The 23,361-nt window shown below is 38.5% G+C and overlaps 1 long non-coding RNA gene across 1 annotated transcript; it reads left to right on the forward strand.

Moving 5' to 3' along the window:
* The first annotated feature begins 486 nt into the window (after positions 1-486).
* On the forward strand, positions 487-22,860 carry LOC115499270. Its single transcript, XR_003964095.1, has 3 exons — positions 487-559; positions 5,694-5,698; positions 22,841-22,860. It is a non-coding gene; the product is annotated as an uncharacterized LOC115499270 (long non-coding RNA).
* The last annotated feature ends 501 nt before the right edge of the window (positions 22,861-23,361 follow it).

Below are 23,361 nucleotides of genomic sequence, written 5' to 3' on the forward strand. Positions count from 1 at the left end.
CCAGGGGAATTCTACCAAACATTTAAAGAGAAGTTAACAGCTATTCTTTTGAAGCTGTTCCAAAAAATAGAAATGGAAAGAAAACTTCCAAACTCATTGTATGAAGCCAGCATTACCTTGATTCCAAAACCAAAGACCCCACCAAAAAGGAGAACTACAGACCAGTTACCCTGATGAACATGGATGCAAGAATCCTCAACAAGACACTAGCCTGCTGGATCCAACCATACATTAAAAGAATTCTTCACCATGACCAAGTGGGACTTATACCTGAGATGCAGGGCTGGTTCAGTATCTGCAAAACAATCAATGTGATACATCATATCAGTAAAAGAAAGGACAATAACCACATCATCCTCTCAATAGATTCAGAGAAAACATTTGACAAATACCGCATCCTTTCTTGGTAAAAACGCTTTAGAAAGTAGGGATAGAAGGATCATACCTTGAGATCATAAAAGCTATGTATGAAAGACCCACCACTAATATCCTCAATGGGGAAAAACAGAGCTTTCCCCCTGAGGTCAGGAACACGACAGGGATGTCCACTCTCACCACTGTTATTCATCATAGTATTGGAAGTTTTAGCCTCAGCAGTCAGAAAGCACTAAGGAACAAAAGGCATACAAATAGGCCAGGAGGAAGTCAAACTTTCACTCTTTGCAGACGACCTGATACTCCATATGGGAAACCCAAAAGATTCCACCAAAAAACTGCAGGAACTGATCCATGAATTCAAAGTTGCAGGATATAAAATCAATGCACAGAAAATTGTTGCATTCCTATACACCAATGATGAAGCAACAGAAAAAGAAATCGAGGAATTGATCCCATTTACAATTGAACCAAAACCCATAAAATATCTAGGAATAAATCTAACTAAAGAGGTGAAAAACCTATACACCGAAAACTATAGAAAACTTATGAAAGAAATTGAAGATAAACAGAAAACTATTTGATGCTCCTGGATTGGAAGAGCAAATATTGTTAAATGTCGGTACTACCAAAACCAATCTACATATTCAATGCAATCCCTACCAAAATAACACCAGCATTCTTCACAGAGCTAGAATAAACAATCCTAAAATTTGCATGGAATCAGAAAAGACCTTGAGTAGCCAAAGCAATCTTGAAGAAGAAAACCAAAGCTGGAGGCATCACAATCCCGTACTTCAAGATGTATTACAAAGCTGTAGTCATCAAGACAGTATGGTACTAGCACAAAAACAGACACTCAGATCAATGGAACAGAATAGAGAACCCAGAAATAGACCCACAAACGTATGGCCAACTAATCTTTGACAAAGCAGGAAAGAATATTCAATGGAATAAAGACAGTCTCTTCAGCAAATGGTGCTGGGAAAACGGGACAGCGACATGCAGCAAAATGAACTTCCACCACTTTCTTACATCAAAGACAATAAACTCAAAATGGATGAAAGACCTCAATGTAAGACAGGAAGCCATCAAAATCCTAGAGGAGAAAGCAGGCAAAAACCTTTTTGACCTTGGCCGCAGCAACTTCTTACTCAACATGTCTCCAGAGGCAAGGGAATTAAAAGCAAAAATGAACTATTGGGACCTCATCAAAATAAAAAGCTTCTGCACAGTGAAAGAAACAGCAAAACTAAAAGGCAACTGATGGAATGGGAGAAGATATTTGCAAACGGGTTAGTATCCAAAATCTATAAAGAATTTATCAAACTCAAACACCCAAAAAACAAATAATCCAATGAAGAAATGGGGAAAATACATGAGTGGATACTTCTCCAAAGAAGACATCCAGATGGCCAACTGATACATGAAAAAATGCTCAACGTCACTCATCATCAGTGAAATACAAATCAAAACCACAATGAGATACCACCTCACATCTGTAAGAATGGCTAACATTAACAACTCAGGCAACAACAGATGTTGGCAAGCATGCAGAGAAAGAGGATCTCTTTTGCACTGCTGATGGGAATGCAAACTGGTGCAGCCACTCTGGAAAATAGTATGGTGGTTCCTCAAAGTTTAAAAATAGAGCTTCCCTACGACCCAGCAATTGCACTACTAGGTATTTATCCAGTGGATATAGGTGTGCTGTTTTGAAGGGGCACATGCACCCCAGTGTTTATAGCAGTGCTATTGACAATAGCCAAAGTATGGAAAGAGCCCAAACGTCCATCAACGGATGGATGGATAAAGAAGATGTGGTATATATACACAATGGAGTATTACTCGGCAATCAAAAAGAATGAAATCTTGCCATTTGCAGCTACATGGATGAAACTAGAGGGTATTATGCTAAGCAAAATTAGAGAAAGACATGAATTCACCCATGAATTCACTCATATGAGGAATTTAAGATACAAAACAGATGACTATAAGGGAAGGGAAGCAAAAATAATATAAAAACATGGAGGGGGACAAAACATAAGAGACTCTTAAATATACAGAAAAAACAGAGGGTTGCTGGAGGAGTTGTGGGAGGGGGGGCTAAATGGGTAAGGGGGGTTAAGGAATATACTCCTGAAATAATTGTTGCACTGTATGCTAACTAACTTGGATGCAAATTAAAAATAAATTACTTAATTAAAAACAAAAACTCACAAACCTGAGATCATAACCTGAGCCAATGTTGGATGCTGTACTGACTGAGCCACCCAGGTACCCTTGAATAAAAATATTTTAAATCTTTTATTTTTTGAGAGTTCACACAAGCAGAGGAGAGAGGCAGAGGGAGAGAGGCAGAGGGAAAGCAGGTTTCACACTCAGTGTGGAGCCTGACATGGGGCTTGATCCCACAAACCTGGGATCATGCTCTGAGCCAAAATCAAGAGTCAGATGCTTGGGGTGCCTGAGTGGCTCAGTTGGTTGAGCATCTGACTTTGTCTCTGGTCATCATCTCACGGTTCATGAGTTCAAACCCCACATCAGGCTCGCTGAGCTGAAGCTGCTGTCTGTGCAGAGCCCACTTCAGATCCTCTGTCCCTCTCTCTGTGCCCCTCCTCTGCTTGCATGTGTTCTCTCTCAAAAATACAGAATTTAAGGGGCTCCTGGGTGGCGCAGTCGGTTGGGCGTCCGACTTCAGCTCGGGCGTGATCTCACAGTTCTTGGGTTTGAGCCCCACGTCGGGCTCTGTGCTGACTGCTCAGAGCCTGGAGCCTGCTTCAGATTCTGTGTCTCCCTCTCTCTCTGCCCTTCCTCCACTCACTTCTCTCTCTTCTCTCTCTCTCTCTCTCTCTCTCTCTTTCTCACTTCTCTCTTCTTTCTCTCTCTCTAAAAATAAACATTAAAAAAAATTTTTTAATACAGAATTTAAAAAATTCAAATTAAAAAAAATATAGGTCATTATATAAGGTCATTATATATTATATAAGGCTCTGTCTCTCTCTGCCTTTCAAAAATGAATAAATGCTAAAAAAAAAAAAAAGATAAATCCATTAAAAAAACATGCTTTATGCTTAATGGATTCATAAGTCTACCACCTAAAGAATTTTCTCATATAACAGACAATTCACAGTTGGTTACTACTTCGTTTTCACTGGAGATTGAAGTTTCTAAGAATTAAAATTTATCTACTAAATGTAGTTAAAACTGATAAAAATAAGAAAAGCAACTCCGTATGTAGAAAAGTAGATATGAAAAAAAGACATAAGAAATGGAAATATAATTTTGTTGAAGGTAAGAGAAAGTAATTTTGTCCTAAATAAGACTGGTTATTTGAAAAGAAATGCCTTGGGACAAAATCTAAATGCAAAAAAAGTTGAAGTTTCGTGAAGAAAAATCTTTAAAAAGAAATTTTACATGTGCTCAGAACAGACTAAGGTTAAAATAAATACATTTTAAAAACACACAGGGTTAAGATTAAGATTCCCCCTCCTTTGATCCAAAGTCTGGGAAAATGATGGCAATACTCTTGGTGCCAGCCTCCAAATCCTCCACATTTGTGTTGTTCCTGTTTAGCAGAGGAATGGATAATATATGAAGGGCTTTTACTAAGATACATGGAAGCCATTTTACTAAACATAGCCCATTGTATGCCACAAATGGGTATCCACATGGCTGAAACATATTTATATGGGCATTGCTAAAAAAGGCAGGGGAATAGACCCTGACTTTGGTCATTTAGCCCCCTCCCCCAATTGCCGATGGATGATCAATATATAAGTTACTGCTGAGCCAAAATAAAATTAGTGCATCCTACGACAACCACAGAAAGATATATTTTTGTTAATGGTAATAAGTAAATAAATAATTTTAACAAAAAAGGGTAAAACAACAGGACAACACACCCTTTTGTTTTACTTAAGCCTTGGTTGGAATTCCCCATTCCTTATAATCCACAGGTGAAACAGTTGTAAAATAAGCATATATTACTCTCAAAAACATGTTAAAAAAACAAAAAGGGGGAGATACCCCTGGTTGTCTGCATTACAACCTCAGCTCCTTCTTAATCATACTATGATTACTCTTAGCTTTTTAAATCTTAATCCTCAAGGACTAACTAGCTGAGTGACATTCTTCAAAATAATATAAACCCTCTCACCCTATGGTGCTGTGCAAAACCCCTGAAAGGGGCCCACACGAACTGGGCTTACTAAACTTCTCACCTGGGGTCGAGGATATGCTCGTGTTCTTTCAGATTCCGGACCTCTGTGGATCCCCTCTCGGGGTAAGGTGAAGCCTTACCATGGCATGGTGGAGACCCGTAGGATATCTTCCAATGAATCAAGACTTCCGGAGAATGACTGAGTGAGCGGCCACCGCCCCTCTTTTTCAAGATGGAGGAAGCCTCTTCACGGACTCCTCATCCTGAAGCCAGTCCACAAATGCAAGTCTTTGCCCCTCATATAACATGGGGAAGCCTTAAATGCCTGTCTAACCAGGCCGGCATCCTCTTATAACACAATGATATTATATATACACCCCTGATTCACATTTGATGGCCATGATTTCTGTCATTAACAAAAATTCGATTTGTGTAACCCTGATTCTTCTCCTTGCCCTCATTTGTCCAGGCCAAGCTCAATATTGATATTGGGCTCATCTCCTTAAGCCATCTATATTTGATACCTTAACACTCCTAGCCTGAGATATTCCTATTAGCAATAATGACAGAGTTCATGGAAGGAGCCAGTCTTAACCCGCCCTTCCAAACGGAACAAAAACATTAGCTTTATATGCCAAGACCGCAGTGATGGCTTACTTCAGCGTCTCCTATGTGTGTTACTAAGTTCAGCAATTTATCTGCTTGTCTTAAAAATCAACTGGCTTTTGCATGTACAGCCCAAACCCTCTACAAGGCCAACTTTATTTTTTTTTCTCAGCCATAAGCTTCGATATACTTAAAAAAAAAAAAAAAGGCATATCTCACATTCCTGTTATAGCTTGCTCTAGTCTCAAATATTCAGACAACCCCTGGAATAATATTCCTTGGACAACCTGTTATGGAGAGACTGAGCATAACCTTCACTGGGGTAATTGGACTATTATTGACAGGGGTCCTAGAGGACATCTTGAAACAAAATATTCAAAAAAGACCATATCCTTTGACCAGTTTAGTAGGGAGAGTATTTTTTGGAAAGATGGAGGTTTGTCTGGACCTACAATTTCTGCACATAAAGGGAAATTAAAAGGACGTTGGCTTGTTAACCTTTGGAAGCTAGGTCTTCCCTTCTTCATTCGTACCATTAGCCATGGTGAAGTTTATGTAAATCAGCATACTAACCTAACTTGGGCCTCCCTGCACAACAATCAATTAGCATGGACCACTAGTTGTGTCCCTTCTCCCTATGTTTTCTTTGCTACCTCCACTTTACAGATCCAACAACTATCATATCTCTACCTCCCAGAGTTGGTTTATATCCTGCGTAAGTACTGATAACACCACCCAATTAAATATCTCCTCCTTATTAGTAGTTAGCATGTCTCAGCCTGGGTTCCTGTTAATAGCTCTAGAACCCTATATGCATCTATCAGGAGTTAGGTGCGCTTTCCAAGCCTGTTTAACACTGGCATTCTGCTGTAAGGCAAAAAAGATTTGCTGGCCTACTGATCATGGGCATCCTAGCAGCAGTAGGTGTTATCGCCTCTGCCACTGTAGCTGGAGTCAGCCTGCATCATACTATCCAGACAGCCCATGTCCTTAATAAATATGGTCAACACTACCAAAGAATTTATAAGCCAGACTTCCATTGATAAACAAGTTTCAGCCTGCCTCGAAGCTCTTGAGGCTGCAGTGGAATTTATTGGAAAGCAACAGGAAGGCTTGTTCCTCCACTCTAAACTGCCCTGTGACCCTAACTACCAGCATATCTGCATGACTGGCATTCTTTATAATCACCCCTAGGCTTGGGATGCTGTCCAGGCACACCTTCGCAGTGTCTTTTCTTCCTAACTCTCTAACAATACAGAAAATTTAGATACGACATTGTGCCAACAGCTACAATATGTAGAAGATCAGCTTAAAAATGGGCTGATTCCTGGGAAATGTGGCACAACGTAAATCCTTTCTCACAGCTAGCACCCATCTCAAATTCTGGATAACTCTGGAAAGTGGAATGCTTTTACCGTGTCTCTTTTTATGTCTTTGCAGAATCACCCTCCAAGCCATCCAAAAGCAAAAGAAAGACCAGGAGCTTGTCATGATGGTCCTCAAACACAAAACTAAAAGAACCAAGAAAAACAAAAAGGGGGCACTGTGGAGAATAAGCTTAGGAATTCCCTGAGTCTGCACTGATGGGTTAACAAGGCATAAAGAATTACAAAGCCATAGGATGCTCACATCCACGCTTGGGAAACAGGATTGCCCCCAGATTAGAGGAGGGGGGGGGGGGCACAAAGGCCCCCAGTACAAAGGCATATGAGGTAAGCAAGCTTAGGTATTCAGGGCAAAAGTGCCCAATTTAGTACTATAGCAGAAAGCTGCTTTCACAGGAAGGAAGGACCAAATTAGGCAAACAGGTAAATAGGGCTATAGACCACTGCACTGTAGATGAAACTGCCCAGAGCAGAGCTGATTAGCAAAAGAAAAGGTGTGTTGTTAACCCTGAGGTTACTTGCTGTGTCTTATCCCCTAGGCTAGCTAAGATAAACAGACTTGGGCACCTCCTGTCTGCTGTTAACAACCATCTGCCTGGTGCCAGGATTGTTTTATATTGACCCAAACCCCAACCGCATATCCTCAAAACCCCCTTTCCCTCATGCCCATGAGTTCATGTTTACCAATTTATTGTCTCTTTGTGCACTCCCATCACGTTTGTAAGCCTTCTGATCTTAATAAATATGGGGTAAGGACCCTTACTTGGGGGTCTTGTCTTTTCCCAGACATTAGCCGTCTCTCGCTTTTAATCCTGCATCTGCTCTCTTGCTGGCCAAGAGAGAACTTTAGACTTAGAATCTACAGCACAGGATAATTAAAATATGTATTTCAAAATACTTAAAAGATAGATAAAAAGGCAATAGAATATGGAGGAAACACAGAAATATGGCAGAAATCCTATGTTGTGAGTAGTTACAATTACTGTAAGTGGACTAAAACATCAATCTAAGGCTGTTTTCTGCCAAATGTGAAATAGAATCATAAAATCAAAAAATCATTGGTTTACATTATAACAGCTGGCATGGAGATTAAAACAAAAGTAGTAAAAATGTAGTAAAATCAATTAACATCTACAAAAACTAGTCAAAGGACACATAAAATGGGGAGTAAAACTTCAGTGCTTTTAAAATGTATTTAAGCTTAAGTGATCATCAACTTAATCTAGACTGCTAATCATATAGGATCTATATGAACCCCATGGTAACCACAAATCTAAATCTATACTAGATGCCCAATAAAGACAAATCCAAGAATAATGCTAAAAAGCAAGAAAGCAGAAGAAAGGAACAGAGAACTACAACACACACACACACAATTTCGATGGCAGTAAGTACATACCTACCAAGACTTACAGTGACTAAATGGATAGAAAAGACTCATCTACATGCTACCTGAAAGAGAGTCACTACAGACCTAAAGACACATACCGAAAGCAAAAGGATGGAAAAAAGATATTCCATGGAAGTGGGGGAAAAACCCATGGTAGCAATGCTTATTTATCAGACAAGGTAGACTTTATAACAAAGATGGTAGCAAGAAACAGAGAAGGGAATTAACCACGTAATGATAGAGGTCAAACTAAATGATACAACAATTATAAATACTTATCCACCCAAAATAGGAGCATCTAAATACATAAAGTAAATACTAACAGACATAGAGAAATTGACAGTAAAATAATAGTAGGAAAATTTAACACGAATGGATAGATCAGGCAGAAAATCAATAAGGAAACAGTGGCCACAAGTTACATATTAGAACAGAGGGGCTTAACAGATAATACATATACACATTCCATCCCCCCAAAACAAAATATACATTCAAGTGCATATGAAAACTTATCCAGGATCATGTTAAGCCTCAAAACAAGTCTCAAATTTAAGGTTAGCATTGTATCAGGATGCATCTTTTCAGACCACAATGATATGAAACTGCAATTCAATCATAAGGAAAAAAAGGAAAAGCACAAACACATGGAGACTAAACAACATGCTACCAAACAACTAATGGGTCAGTGAAGAAATCAAAGAGCAAATTTCAATATACATGGAGACACTTGGAAATGAAAACACGATGGTCCAAAATCTTTGGAACATAGCAAAAGTAGTCATAAGAGGGAAGTTTAGAGTGATACAGTCCTACCTCAAGAAACAAAAATCTTGGGAGGCTAGGAAGGCAGAGCAGCATGGAAGTTCTCTGCCTCTCGTCTCTGAAATACAACTAGGTCAGCACCAAACCATTGTGCACACCTATAAAATTGGTCTGAGGATTATCTGCATAGCTTGACAGGTACATGGCACAGAGGTGAAGTGGAGGAGAAAGAAGCCACAGAGGGTAGGGACCTGTTTTTGCAGAGAGAGGACAGAGAAAGGGGGTAGAGTACAGGAAAAGCATTCCCAGGGAAAGTAGGTGGAGAGAAAGAGAGTGGAAACACCCACAAGTGAACAAGAAAGGGAGATAGGAGAGGGTTTCAATACCATTAGGACTCTATAAACGGGAAGGCAGAGTCAGAAATTCTGCAGCTCAATACCTGGCGGTGCTCTGGTGGGAAGGATGAATCCTCCAGGAGCAGGCAGCGAGGTCTGAGGGGTCCACAAGCCACATGGGGAGAAGCAGTTCCCATGCTAGAAGGGCATTTTATAGAGGCTGTATGGCCTCTCCCATAGGCAGAGGTCCCAGAGGACCCAGAGGATGCAGAATTGAATACAAGAGAAGCTAATGTCTGGGAGGAGACAAGAGCCCCAAACAGGGGTTTCACCCCCATATTTATTGATCTCTCAAGATCTTACTGCGTGAATGTGAAGAAAACAGATAGTAATCATTAACCTGTGTAAGAAGCAGAACAGCAAAGAAACCCAAAGGCCAGAGGAGGAGAGAAATAATAAAGATTAGAGCAGAAATAAAGAATATAGAATAAAAAAACCCAGTAGAACACATCAATGAAACCAAGAGCTCAGTTTTTTTTAAAAAATAAAATTGATGACCCCCTAACCAAACTCAAAAAAAAAAGAGGAGCCAAATAGATAAAATGATGAATGAAATTGGACATATCACAATGAACCCCTGAGGAATACAAACAATTATCAGAGAATATATGAAAAATTATATGCCAACCAACTGGACAACTTGGAAGAAATGGAAAAATTCCTAGACACTTACACACTACCAAAACTCAAATGGGAAGAAATAGAAAATTTGAACAGACCATAACCAGTGAAGAAATTAAATCAGTTCTCAAAAATCTCCCAACAAATAAGAGTCCAGGACCAGATGGCTTCCCTGGGGAATTCTACCAGACATTTACGGCAGAGTTAATACCTATCCTTCTCAAGCTGTTCCAAAAAATAGAAATGGAAGGAAAGCTTCTGGATTCTTTCTATGAAGCCAGCGTTACTTTAATTCCCAAACCAGACAGAGACACCACTAAAAAGGAGAATTGCAGGCCAATATCCCTGATGAACATGGATGTGAAAATTCCCAGTGACATACCAGCAAATCGAATTCAACAGCATATAAAAAGAATTACTAACCATGATCAAGTGAGATTCATTCCTGGGCTGCAGAGCTGGTTCAGCATTTGCAAATCAATCAGTGTGATATATCACGTTAATAGAAGAAAGGATAAGAAACATATGAACCTGTCAATAGATGCAGAAAAATCATTTGATAAAATACAGCATCGTTTCTTAATAAAAACCCTCAAGAAAGTCAGTATAGAAGGAACATACCTTAACATCAAAAAAGCCATATATGAAAAGTCCACAGCTATTATCTCCTCAATGGAGAAAAACTAAGAGCTTTCCTCCTGAGATCAGGAACACGACCGGGATGTCCACTCTCACCAGTGTTGTTTAACACGGTGTTAGAAGTCCTAGCATCAGAATTCAGACAACAAAATGAAATCAAAGGTATCAAAATCGACAAAGAAGTCAAACTTTAACTTTTCGCAGATGACAAAATACTCTACATGGAAAACCTGACTCCACCAAAAAGCTTCTAGAACTGATCCATGAATTCAGCAAAACCCTAGGGTACAAAATCAATGTACAGGTATCGGTTGTGTTTCTATGCACCCATAATGAAGCAACAGAAAGAGAAAGCAAACCTAACCAACCAAATAATAATAAACCTAACGAAAGATGTAAAAGATCTGTATGCTGAAAACTATAGAAAACTTGTGAGAAAATTGAAGAAGACACAAAGAAATGGAAAAACATTCCATGCTCATGGATTGGAAGAATATTGTTAAAATGTTAATACTAACCAAAGCACTCTACACATTCACTGCAATGCCAATTGCACCACAGCTATCTTCTCAAAGCTAGAACAATCTTAAAATTTGTATGGAAACACAAAAGACCCCAAATAGCCAGAGTAATATTGAAAGAGAAAACCAAAGTGGGAGGCATCACAATCCCAGACTTTAGCCTCTACTACAAACTGTAATCATCAAGATAGTATGATATTGGCACAAAAACAGACACATAGACCAATGGAATAGAATAGAGAACCAAGAATTGGACCCACAAATGTCTGGCCAACTAATCTTTCACAAAGCAGGAAAGAGTATCCATTGGAAAATAGACAGTCTTTTTAGCAAATCGTGCTGGGAGAACTGGATAGCAACATACAGAATAATGATACTGGACCACTTTCTTACACTGTACACAAAAACTCAAAATGGATGAAAGACCTAAATGTGAGCCAGGAAGCCATCAAAACCCCAGGAAACAACCTCTTTAACCTCAGCCACAGCAATTTCTTGCTTGACACATCTCCAAAGGCAAGGGAATTAAAAGCAAAAATGAACTATTGGGACATCATCAAGACAAAAACCTTCTGCACAGCAAAGGAAACAATCAACAAAACTAAAAGGCAACTGACAGAATGGGAAAAGATACTTGCAAATGACATCAAAATCTATAGAGAACTTACCAAATTCAACACCTGAAAAACAAATAATGCAGTGAAGAAATGGGCAGAAGACATGAATAGACACTTTTCCAAAGAAGACATCCAGATGGCCACGAAAAGATGCTCAACATCACATCATCAGGGAAATACAAATCAAAACCAGCATGAGATACCACCTCATATCTGTCAGAATGGCTAAAATTAACAACTCAGGAATGAACAGGTGCTCATGGGGATGTGGAGAAATGGGAACCCTCTTGCACTGTTGGTGGGAATGCAAACTGGTGCAGCCACTCTGGAAACAGTATGGAGGTTCTTCAAAAATTAAGAATAGAATTATCCTATGACCCAGCAATAGCACTACTAGGAATTTATTCAAAGGATGCAGGAGTGCTGATTCATAGGGGCACATGTACTCCATTGTTTATAGCAGCACTATCAACGGTAATCAAAGTATGGAAAGAGCCCAAATGTCCATCAACTGAAGAATGGCTAAGAAGATGTGATTTATATGTACAACGGAATACTACTTGACAATGAGAAAGAATGCAGTCTTGCCATTAGCAACAACGTGGATGGAACTGGAGGGTATTATGGTAAGTGAAATAAGTCAGTCAGAGAGACGTATCATATATTTTCACTCATATATGGAATTTGAGAAACTTAACAGAAGACCATGGGGGAAGGGGAAGGGGAAAATCGTTTCAAACAGAGAGGGAGGTAAACCATAAGAGACTCTTAAATACAGAGAACAAACTGAGGGTTGATGGGGGGGGCAAGGGAGAGGGGGAAATGGGTGATGGACATTGAGGAGGGCACTTGTTGAGATGGGCACTGGTTGTTGTATGTAAACAATCATGGGAATCTACTTCTGAATCCGAGAGCATACACTATATGTTAGGTAACTTGACAATAAATTGTATTTAAAAAAAAAAAAGTATTGCCCTGGAGGCGCTGATTAATTGTAAAATTTTTTAAAAATTCTAAAAATATTAGAAATGGATATGTTTGTTGTAATTTCCAAACAGTACCTTCTCCCTTAGAAACCTAAGCATTAGAATTAGCAAATCAGCATGATTTGAAAATAATATTTGAAGTCAGTGTAACATATTGAGATCAGTGTAATAATAATTAGAAAATATGATAGGAAAATTATCCCATTTGCCACAACACTGGCAACTATGATACCTTGGAATAATCTAAAATGAAAAAAACTTTATGAAGAAAAAACACAGCTTTTCTAAAGGAATAAAAAAGAGAGATAACCCATGTTCATGATAGAAGAATTACTACTTTTAAGAGGCCATATATTGAAAGCAATACTGATAAAATTGCTACTGTTTAAAAAATAGAATGTAAAAAGATGATTATCTGGTTTATATGCATCTGTACAAGTACAAGAGTAGTCAAGACAATCTTGCAGAAACAAAAAAGGAGAGGAAGGGGTAGACCTGCCCTGTGAATTATGAAGACAAAGTTAAATTTTATCATTGAGACCAGCAGCATCAGTGCATGAATAGACAATAGAGGATCAAGAAACAGACCTATGTATAGTTTGAAATTTGGTATACAATAGGTGACATTTCAAATCAGAATGGAGAAATGATGCTTCAGTAAGTGATCTTGGAAGGACTGGCTATCCACATGGAATGAAGCAGGTTCTTTCCTCATACTGTGCACAAAAATAAGTTTTTTATGTGTGAAGGATCTAAACTTTTTAAGTTATAGGGAAAAAATTAGAAAAGAGTAGGCGTTTAAAGCAGGATTAAATAATACAAAAGCAAAACTTACAGCAAAATAGTCTATATAAAGATTTAAATCTTTCATACAAGTGACACCATAACCAAAATTAAGACATGCTGTTGACAGCAACCCCTAAATTGAGCAAAGAGGAAACATAATTTGCAGAAGAAACCAAATCCTAAAGTACAGGATAAAGTGCTCAAAATCATTAGTAATCACAACAAAATAAAACAGTAATGACCTATCACTTTGCACTATTAGGCTGGCCAAAAAAAAAAAAAAAAAAAAGCAAGCAAGCTGGCTGGATGATGCCGAGGATTTGCAGATGCATAGGGACACAGGACACAATGACGGAGGCTGCCTCTACCTGGCTCACATCTGAACGTCTTTGGCCAATCCAAGGTTATGTGTTCCCAGGAGTGCGGGTTCCGTGTAACAGTGTTTCTTTAGCAAATGGTGATGGGAGAACTGCAGCGTTATGTACAATAGCCAAGATATGTTAAGCAACCGAAGTGTCCATCAATAGATGAATGGATAAAAAAGATGTGGTGTATATATGCACATTACTATATAAAGAATGAGACTCTGCCATTTGTGACAATATGGACAGACCTAGAGAGTATTGTGTTAAGTGAACTAAGTCAGAGAAAGACAAGAACCTTTCCATTCACTTAAAATTTGACTTCTTACCAAGTCTATAGTCATAGAGTGCTGCAAAGCATCAGTTTTAGGGGAAACAGTATCTAGCTTCCTTTGGGTTTGTTTTTATGTCTCTGGATTTTTTTTTTCCTGGATACAGAAAGAGCGAATTTTTATTTTCTTTGTTTAATTTTACTTTATCTTTTTCTTCCCTTTTCTGTCAAGCAGACTAAAACCTAGAATCTAGCTTCCTTTATTTATTTATGTTTTTAGCTTTTTAAATTTTATTATTTTGTCTCCAAAACGACAAAACAGAGGAATTCATCCCAGAAGAAAAAATAGGAAGGAATCATGGCCAGGGATTTAATCATTACAGATACAAGTAAGTTGTCTGAAGTAGTATTTAAAACAATTACAAGGATTCTACTGGGCTTCAAAAAAGCATAGAAGAACCTAGAGAATCCTTTCCTGTACAAATAAAAGCAAAGTCTAGTCAGGCACAAATTATAAATGTATAACTGAGCTGCAAACCTGAATGGGTGCCACAACAGTGAGGATGGATGAAGCAGAGGAACAATTAGTGATATAGAAGATAAAATTATGGAAAATAAGCTGAAAATGAGGAAATAAAAGTCAGGCATCATGAAGGTAGACTTAGGAAACTCAGCAACTTATTAAAGTGGAATAACATTTGATCATAAGAGTCCCAGAGGATGAAGAAAGAGAAACAGGGGCAGAAGGTTTATTTGAACAAACCGTACCTAAAAACTTCCTTAATCTGGGGAAAGATAGACATCAAAATCCGAAAAGCACAGAGATGTCCCATTAAATTTAAGAAAAGCTGGTCATCACCAAGGCATATCAGTCAAATTCACAAAATACACAGACAAGGAAAGAACCCTAAATGCAGAAAAGGAAAAAAGTCCTTAATCTAAAAGGGAAGAGAAGATTCACAGATCTGTCCACAGAAACTTAGCATGCCTGAAGGGAGGGGCAGGATATATTCAACATTCTAAATGGGAAAAATATACAGCCAGAATACTTTATCCAGCAAGGCTGTCATTCCTAAGAGGAGAGATAAGAGTTTCTCTGACAAAAACTAAAAGAATTTAGCACTAAACCAGCTCTTCAAGAAATATTACGGGGGACTCTTAGAGTGGGACAAAAAAAAAAAAACAAAACAACAACCCTAAAAGCAACAAAAACTAGAAGGGAACAGAGAACATCACCAGAAATACCAACTTTAGACATAACACAATGGCACTAAAGTCGTATCTTTCAGTAATCACTCTGAATGTAACTAGACTAAAATGTTCCAACCAAAATACACAGGATATCAGATTAAAAAAACCACAAGACCCTGGGAATGCAAGCTGGTACAGCCACTCTGGAAAACAGTATGGAGGTTCCTCAAAAAACTAAAAATAGAACTGCCCTATGACCCAGCAATTGTACTACTAGGCATTTATCCACGGGATACAGGTGTGCTGTTTCGAAGGGACACTGCACCCCCATGTTTATAGCAGCACTATCAACAATAGCCGAAGTATGGAAAGAGCCCAAATGTCCATGGATGGATGAATGGATACAGAAAATGTGTGTATGTATGTGTGTGTGTACACACACACACACACACACACACACACACACACAAAATGGAGTATTACCCAGCAATCAAAAAGAATAAAATCTTGCCATTTGCAACTACATGGATGGGACTGGAGGGTATTATGCTAAGTGAAATTAGAGAAAGGCAAATATCATATGACTTCACTCATATGAGGACCGTAAGGGAAAACATGAACGTTAGGGAAGGAAAACAAAAATAATATAAAAACAGGGAGGGGGACAAAACAGAAGAGACTCATTAATATGGAGAACAAACCAGGTTTACTGGAGGGGTTGTGGGAGGGGGGATGGGCTAAATGGGTAAGGGGCACTAAGGAATCTACTGAAATCGTTGCACTATATGCTATTTTGGATGTAAATTTTAAAAAAATTAAAAAAAACCCACAAGACCCATCTATATGCTGCATATAGGAGACTCATTAAAAAAAATTTTTTTAATGTTTATTTATTTTTGAGACAGAGTCAGAGCATGAATGGGGGAGGGTCAGAGAGAGAGGGAGACACAGAATCGGAAGCAGGCTGCAGGCTCTGAGCTGTCAGCACAGAGCCCGACACGGGGCTCGAACTCACGGACCGTGAGATCATGACCTGAGCCAAAGTCGGACACTTAACCGACTGAGCCACCCAGGCGCCCCTAGGAGACTCATTTTAGAACTAAAGACATCAGCAGATTGAAAGCGAGGGGATGCAGAACCAGATTTCATGCTAATGGATGCCAAAGAAAGTCAGAGTAGCTATACTTATTATATTAGGTAAACTACATTTTAAAAGAAAGACTATAAGGGTGTTTGGGTGTCTCAGTTGGTTAAGCATCCAATTTGGGCTCAGGTCATGATCTCGCTGTTCATGGGTTCGAGCTTTGCATCGGGCTCTGTCTGACAGCTCAAGGCCGGGAGCCTGCTTCAGATTCTGTGTCTCCCTCTCTCTCTGCCCCTCCCCACTCACACTTTGTGTCTCTCTCTCAAGAGTGAATAAGTGTTAAAAGAAATTTAGAAACAAAAGCTATAACAAGAGATTAAGAAGGGCATTATAGGGGTGCCTGGGTGGCGCAGTCGGTTAAGCGTCCGACTTCAGCCAGGTCACGATCTCGCGGTCCGTGAGTTCGAGCCCCGCGTCGGGCTCTGGGCTGATGGCTCAGAGCCTGGAGCCTGTTTCCGATTCTGTGTCTCCCTCTCTCTGCCCCTCCCCCGTTCATGCTCTGTCTCTCTCTGTCCCAAAAATAAATAAACGTTGAAAAAAAAAAATTAAAAAAAAAAAAAAAGAAGGGCATTATATATCATACTTAAGGGCTCTGTCCATCAACAAGATCTACCAATTATAAATATTTATACCCCCAATATGAAAGCACACAAATATATAAATCATTACTAACAAAGAAAATCATTGATAATAATATGAGGGGACTTTAACACCCCCTTACAAATTAAATAAGCAGAAAATCCACAAGGAAACAATGGCTTTGAATGGCACTGGACCTGATGGACTTAACAGATATATTCAGAACATTCCATCCTCAATCAGCAAAATACACACTCTTTTTGAGTGCACATGATCTCCAGAATAAATTATATACAGGGTCACAAATCAGGTCTCAACATCTACAAAAGATTGAGATCATAGCATGCATATATTTGGATCACAACACTATGAGAATTGAAGTAAACCACAAGAAAAAAATTTGGAAAGATCAAAAATACATGGAGGTTAAAAACAACTTCCTAAAGAACCGATCAGTTAACCAGGAAATTAAGAAAAAGTACATGGAAGCCAATGAAAATGAAAACACAACAGTTGAGACTTTGGGGAGGCAGAAAAGACAGTCCTAGGAGGGAAGTATATTGAAATACAGGCCTATCTCAAGAAGCAAGAAAGGTCTCAAAAACACAATCTGCCCTTACACCTAAAGGAGCTAGAAAAGGAACAGCAAATAAAGCGTAAAGCCAACAGAAGGGAAATAATAAAGACTGGAACAGAAATAAACAATGCAGAAACGGACAAGAATAGATCAATGAAACTGGAAGCTGGTTCTTGAAAGAATTAATAAAATTGATAAACCCTTAACCAGACTTATCAAAAAGAAAAATGACTCAAAAATCACAAATGAAAGAGTAGAGATCAAAACCAACACTTCAGAAATACAATTACAAGAATATCAGGAAAAACTATATGCCCACAAAAAGGGCAACCTGAAGGACATGGATAAATTTCTAGAAACAAACTACCAAAACTGAAAGAGGAAGAAATAGAAAATTTGAATAGACCATAAGCAGCAAAGAAATTGAAACAGTAATCAAAAATCTCCCAACAAACAAAAATCTAGGGACAGATGGCTTCCTAGGGGAATACTACCAGACATTTAAATTTTTTCTTTTTAACATTTATTTTTGAGAGACAGAGTGTGAGTGGGGAGGGGCAGATAGAAGGAGACACAGAACCTGAAGCAGGCTCCAGACTCTGAGCTGTCAGCACAGAGCCCAACGCGGGACTCAATTCCATGGACCATGAGATCATGACCTGAGCCAAAGTCAGATGCCCAACCAACTGAGCCACCCAGGTGCCCTTCCATTTAAAAAAGAGTTAATACCTATCCTCAAACTTTTCCAAAAAATAGAAATGAAAACTTCCAAACTCATTGTACGAGGCCAGCATTACCTTGATTCCAAAAGCAAATACCCCACTGAAAAGGAGAATTACAGGCCAATATCCCTGATATACACAGATGCAAAAGCTGTCAACAAGTGCAAAACGACTCCAACAGTACATTAAAAGAATGATTCACCAAAATCAAGTGGGATTTATTCCTGGGCTGCAAGAGTGGTTCAGTATTTGCAAATCATTGTGATACATCACCCTACTAAAAGAACGAATAAGAATTATATGATCCTCTCAATGGATGCAGAAAAAGTATTTGACAGAATACAGGATCCATTCTTATTAAAACCCTCAACAAAGTAGGAATAGATAGAACATACCTCAACATCAAAAAGGCTATATACAAAAGACCCACAGCTAATATCCTCAATGGGGAAAAACAAAGCCTTTCCCCTATGGTCAGAAACAAGACACAGATGTCTACTCTCACCATTACTATTTAACTTAGCACTAGAAATACTAGCCTTAGCAGACAACAAAAGAAATAAAAGGCATCTAAATCAGCAAAAAAGAAGTCAAACCTTCACTATGTGCATATGACATGATATTTTATGTAGAAAACCCAAAAGACTCCACCAAAAAATTGCTACAACTAATACATGAATTTAGCAAAGTCGCAGGATATAAAATCAATGTACAGAAATCTCGTGCATTTCTATAAATCAGTAATGAAGCAATAGAAAAAAAATCAAGGAATAGATCCCATTTATAACTGCACCAAAAGCAATTAGATACCTAGGAGTAAACCCAACCAAAAGGAAAAAATCTGTACTCTGAAAACTTATAGAAGATGACACAAAGAAATGGAAAAGCATTCTATGCTCATGGATTGGAAGAACAAACACTGTCAAAATGTCTGTTCTACCCAAAATAACCTACACACTTAATGCAATTCCTACCAAAATACCACCAGCGTTTTTCACAGAGCTAGAATAAACAACCCTAAAACTTTTATGGTACCATGAAGGATCCTGAATAGCCAAAGCAATCCTGAAAAAGAAAAACAAAACCGGAAGCATCACGATTCTGGATTTCAAGCTATACTACAAAGTTGTAGTCATCAAGACAGCATGGTACTGGCACAAAAACAGACAGATAGATCAACGGAACAGAATAGAAAATCCAGAAATGGACCCACAACTATATGGTCAACTCATCTTTGACAAAGCAAGAAAGAGTATCCAATGGAAAAAAGTCTCTTCCACAAATGATGCTGGGAAAACTGTACAGCAACATGCAGAAGAATGAAACTAGGCCACTTTCTTACACCATACACAAAAATAAATTCAAAATGGATGAAAGGCCTAAATGTGAGACAGGAAACCATCAAAATCCTGGAAGACAACACAGGCAGTAACCTCTTTGACTTTGGCCAGAGCAATGTCTTAGTAGATACGTCTCCAGAGGCAGGGGAAGCAAAAGCAAACATGAACTATTTGGACCTCATCAATATGAAAAACTTCTTAACAGTGAAGGAAACAATCAACAAAACTAAAAGGCAGCCTACAGAATGGGAGAAGATACTTTCAAATTATGTATCTGATAAAATCTGTAAGGAACTTATCAAACTCAACACCCCAAAAATAAGTAATCCAGTTAAGAAATAGGCAACAGACGTGAACAGACATTTCTCCGAAGAAGACATACAAATGGCTGACATGAAAAAATGCTCATCACTCATCATCAGGGAAATACACATCAAAACCACAATGAGATAACACCTCAAACCTGTCAGAATGGCAAAAATGAACAACTCATTAAACAATAGATATTGGCAAGGATGTGGAGAAAGGAAACTCTCTTACACTTTTGATGGTAATGCAAACTGGTGCAGCCACTCTGGAGAATATGGAGGTTCCTCAAAAAATTAAAAATAGAACTACCCTACAACCCAGCAATTGCATTACTAAGTATTTACCGAATGATAGAAAAATAAAGATTTGAAGGGACACATACACCTCGATGTTTATAGCAGCATTATCAACAATAGCCAGGGGAGCATGGGTGGCTGAGTCAGTTAAGTGTCCAACTTTGGCTCAAGTCGTGATCTCATGGTTTGTGGGTTTGAGCCCTGCATCAGGCTCTGTGCTGACAGCTCAGAGCCTGGAGCCTGCTTTGGATTCTGTGTTTCCATCCCTCTCTCCTCCCCTCCCCCACTTGTGCTCTCTCTCTCAAGAATAAATAAGTAAACATTAAAAAATAGCCATACTATGGAGAAAGCCCAAATGTCCATTGACTGATTAATGAATAAAGATGTGGTGTATATGGCACAAAAACAGACACACAGACCAATGGAATAGAATAGAAACCCCAGAACTAGACCCACAAACGTACGGCCAACTCATCTTTGACAAAGCAGGAAAGAACATCCAATGGAAAAAAGACAGCCTCTTTAACAAATGGTGCTGGGAGAACTGGACAGCAACATGCAGAAGGTTGAAACTAGACCACTTTCTCACACCATTTACAAAAATAAACTCAAAATGGATAAAGGACCTAAATGTGAGACAGGAAACCGTCAAAACCTTAGAGGAGAAAGCAGGAAAAGACCTCTCTGACCTCAGCCGTAGCAATCTCTTACTCGACACATCCCCAAAGGCAAGGGAATTAAAAGCAAAAGTGAATTACTGGGACCTTATGAAGATAAAAAGCTTCTGCACAGCAAAGGAAACAACCAACAAAACTAAAAGGCAACCAACGGAATGGGAAAAGATATTTGCAAATGACATATCGGACAAAGGGCTAGTATCTAAAATCTATAAAGAGCTCACCAAACTCCACACCCGAAAAACAAATAACCCAGTGAAGAAATGGGCAGAAAACATGAATAGACACTTCTCTAAAGAAGACATCCAGATGGCCAACAGGCACATGAAAAGATGTTCATCGTCGCTCCTTATCAGGGAAATACAAATCAAAACCACACTCAGGTATCACCTCACGCCAGTCAGAGTGGCCAAAATGAACAAATCAGGAGACTATAGATGCTGGAGAGGATGTGGAGAAACGGGAACCCTCTTGCACTGTTGGTGGGAATGCAAATTGGTGCAGCCGCTCTGGAAAGCAGTGTGGAGGTTCCTCAGAAAATTAAAAATAGACCTACCCTATGACCCAGCAATAGCACTGCTAGGAATTTATCCAAGGGATACAGGAGTACTGATGTATAGGGGCACTTGTACCCCAATGTTTATAGCAGCACTCTCAACAATAGCCAAATTATGGAAAGAGCCTAAATGTCCATCAACTGATGAATGGATAAAGAAATTGTGGTATATATACACAATGGAGTACTATGTGGCAATGAGAAAAAATGAAATATGGCCTTTTGTAGCAACGTGGATGGAACTGGAGAGTGTAATGCTAAGTGAAATAAGCCATACAGAGAAAGACAGATACCACATGGTTTCACTCTTATGTGGATCCTGAGAAACTAAACAGGAACCCATGGGGGAGGGGAAGGAAAAAAAAAAAAGAGGTTAGAGTGGGAGAGAGCCAAAGCATAAGAGACTCTTAAAAACTGAGAACAAACTGAGGGTTGATGGGGGGTGGGAGGGAGGGGAGGGTGGGTGATGGGTATTGAGGAGGGCACCTTTTGGGATGAGCACTGGGTGTTGTATGGAAACCAATTTGTCAATAAATTTCATATATATAAAAAATAAAAAAAATTAAAAAAAAAAAAAGATGTGGTGTATATTTACAATGGAATATTACTCAGCCATCAAAAAGAATGAAATCTTGTCATTTGCAGTGATGGGGATGGAACTAGAGTGTATTATGCAAAGCAAAATAAGTCAGGCAGAAAAAGACAAATATATGATTTCACCCATGTGGAATTTGAGAAACAAAACAGATGAACACTGTTGAAGGGAAGGAAAAATAAGATAAAAACAGAGAAGGAGAGAAACCATAACAGACTCTTAACTAAAGAGAACAAACTGAGGGTTGCTAGAGGAGAGGTGGGTGGGGGGATGGGCTAAATGAGTGATGGGCACTAAGGAGAGCACTTGTGATGAGCACTGAGTGTTATATGTAAGTGATGAATCACTAAATTCTACTTCTGAATCCAGTACTACACTATATGTGAACTAAGTGAATTTAAGTAATACGTTGGAAGAAAAAAAGAGAATGTTAGTCAGAAAAAAAAGAATATACTAAAAGGATACTTCACCATGATCAAGTAGGATGTATTCTGGGTATGCAAGGATGATAGTGATTTGTCCCTCAATCAACATGGTACACTACATCAATAAAACAAAGGAAAAATTTATATAATCTCAATAAATTCAGAAAAAGAATTTGACAAAATTCAACATCCATTCATGATAATAACAAAGTGGGCTTAAGGGAACATAACATATTAAGGCCATATATGAAAAACCCATTGGGGTGCTTGGGTGGCTTAGTCGGTTGAGTGTCTGACTTTGGTCAGGTCATGGTCTCATGGATCATGAGTTCAAGCCTCATATCAGGCTCACTGCCATAAGCACCAAAGCCGTTGGCACAGAGCCTCCTTCGGATCCTCTGCCCCTCTCTCTGTCTCTCCCTTACTTGTGCTCTTTCCAAATAAATCAACATTAAAAAAAAACATAGCTAACACCATACATACTCTGTAAAAACAGAGGTTTTCTTTAGGATCAGGAAGAAGACAAAGATGTCCACTCTTGCCACTTTTAGTCAACATAGTACTGGACATCTTACACTCAGAAATCAGACAAGAAAAAGAAATAAGACACATTATTATTGATAAAGAAGATGTTAAAATGTCATTATTTGCATACATCATGATGCTATACACAGAAAACCCTAAACGTTCCACCAAAAAACTTCTAGAATAAATACATCCAGTAAACTTGCAGGATGCAAAATTAATATCCAGAAATATGTACACTAATAACAAATCAGAAAGAAAAATTTCTAAAAATCCATTTACATTTGTACCAAAAAGAATACCTAGGAATAAATTTAACCAAAGAATGAAAAGACTTGTATTCTGAAAAATACAACATATATATATGAAATAAATTGAAGCTGACACAAAGAAATGGAAAGATATTCCATGCTCAAATATTGGAAGAATTAATATTGTTGAAATTCCACACTATCCAAAGCAATATACAGATTCAATGCAATCCCTATCAAACTACCAATAATATTTTTTTTCTCAGAACTAGAAATAATCCTAAAATTTGCATGGA

Source organism: Lynx canadensis, chromosome D4, assembly GCF_007474595.2.
Source record: "Lynx canadensis isolate LIC74 chromosome D4, mLynCan4.pri.v2, whole genome shotgun sequence".
Classification (NCBI taxonomy): domain Eukaryota; kingdom Metazoa; phylum Chordata; class Mammalia; order Carnivora; family Felidae; genus Lynx; species Lynx canadensis.